Here is a 2,258-nt window from a genome sequence, read left to right as displayed (position 1 = left end):
CGGCAACATGCCCCTCCCCTGCACTCCCAGACCCTCTTCTTTACCCTCTCCAACTCATCATGGTTACACTTCTAACATGCTATGCAATGCACTTATTTATTATGCTTATTCCTTTTTATTATTTTTTTTGAGACAGAGTCTTGCTCTGTTGCCCAGGCTGAAGTGCAGCGGCCCGATCCTGGCTCACTGTGAGGTGACAATGGCTAGCAGCCCTCACTCTCAGCACCTCCTCGGCCTGGGCGTCCACTATGGTGGTGCTTGAAAAGCCCTTCAGCCCACCATCGCACTGTGGGAGCCCCTCTCTGGGCTGGCTGAGCCGGCTACCTCTGCTTGCCGGGAGGTGTGGAGGGAGAGGCTCCGACGGGAACCAAGACTGCGCACGGAGCTTACAATCCAACACAAGTTCCGGCAGGCCCAGGGGAGGGCTCCGAGGGCCCTGCACTCAGAGCCGCCTGCGGCCCTGGGCAGTGAGGGGCTTAGCACCTGGGCCAGCAGCTGCAGAGGGTGCGCAGGGTCCCCCAGCACTGCTGGCCCTCATGCACTGCACTCGAATTCTCACCAGGCCTCAGCCCCCTCTCCAGGGGGCAGGGCTCGGGACCTGCAGCCCACCATGTCAAGCCACCACCTCTGCGAGGGGACACAACTGCAACCTCTGCTTCCTGGGTTCGAGCAACTCTCCTGCCTCGGCGTCTGGAGTACCTGGGACTACAGGTGCTCCAGCTAATTTTTCTATTTTTAGTAGAGGTGGGGTTTCACCATATTGGCCAGGCTGGTTTTGAACTCCTGACCTCAAGTGATCCCCCCCCCCCTTGGCCTCTCAAAGTGCTAGGATTACAAGCGTGAGGCACTGAGCCTGGCCTAGGATGCTTATTACTTATGGACTTTCCCCATACTTGAATGTAAGCTCCATGATAACAAGGACTTATTCACTGATAGGTCAAACACTCTGAACGACTCCTGGCAATGTGGGCATCCATACACACAGTTTGAATAAACATACCTTTTTGTTAGCAAATAAAAATGGGATTGCATGGTACAAACTGCTTTACAAAGACTCTTTGGCCTCATGTTTTGAATGTGTTCTTATGTCAATAGACATACTGTGTCCGGAATTGGTGGGTTCTTGGTCTTGCTGACTTCAAGAATGAAGCTGCAGACCCTTGTGGTGAGTGTTACAGTTCTCAAAGATGGTAGTCCAGAGTTTCTTCCTTCAGATGTTCAGATGTGTCTGTAGTTTCTTCCTTCCGGTGGGTTCGTGGTTTCGCTGACTTCACTAGTGAAGCTGCAGACCCTCCCAGTGAGTGTTACAGTTCTTAAAGGCAGTACGTCTGGAGTTGTTGGTTCTTCCCAGTGGGTTCATGGTCTTGCTGGCTTCATGAGTGAAACTGCAGACCTTCCTGGTGAGTGTTACAGCTCATAAAGGTGGCATGGAGCCAAGGAGCCAAAGAGTGAGAAGCAGCAAGATTTATTGTAAAGAGCGAAAGTACAGAGGTTCCAAGGTGTGGAAGGGGACCGGAGCGGGTTGCCCCTGACTGGCTAGGGCAGCCTGCTTTTATTCCCTTATCTGACCCCACCCACATCCTGCTGACTGGTCCATTTTACAGAAAACTGATTGGTCAGTTTTGACAAAGAGTGCTGATTGGTGCGTTTACAATCCCTGAGCTAGATACAGAGTGCTGATTGGTGCATTTACAATCCTCTAGCTAGACACAAAGGTTCTCCAAGTCCCCACCAGATTAGCTAGACACAGAGCATGATTGGTGTGTTTACAAACCTTGAGCTAGACACAGAGTTCTAGACAGAAAAGTTCTCCAAGTCCCCACTAGGTTAGCTAGATACAGAGTACTGATTGGTATATTTACAAACCCTGAGCTAGACACAGAGTGCTGATTGGTGTATTTAGGATCCCTTAGCTAGACATAAAAGTTCTCCAAGTCCTCACTAGATTCAGGAGCCCAGCTGGCTTCACCTAATGGATCCCGCACCTGGGCTGCCGGGGAGCTGCCTGCTAGTCCCGAGCCCCACCTGAACTCCTCAGCCCTTGGGCAGTTGATGGGACTGGGTGCCACGGAGCAGGGGTCGACACCTGTCAGGGAGGCTTGGGTCTGAGGAAGCCCACCGCGGAGGGGGCTGCTCGGACATGGGGGGCTGCAGGTCCAGAGCCCTGCCCCTCCGGAAGGTGGCTGAGGCCCCACGAGAATTTGAGAGTGGTGCATGCGAGCTGGCAGTGCTGGGGGACCTGGCGCACCCTCTGCAGC

This window comes from Macaca thibetana, chromosome 5 (assembly GCF_024542745.1).
Source record: "Macaca thibetana thibetana isolate TM-01 chromosome 5, ASM2454274v1, whole genome shotgun sequence".
In the NCBI taxonomy this organism is placed as follows: domain Eukaryota; kingdom Metazoa; phylum Chordata; class Mammalia; order Primates; family Cercopithecidae; genus Macaca; species Macaca thibetana.
This window is presented reverse-complemented; position numbering follows the sequence as displayed.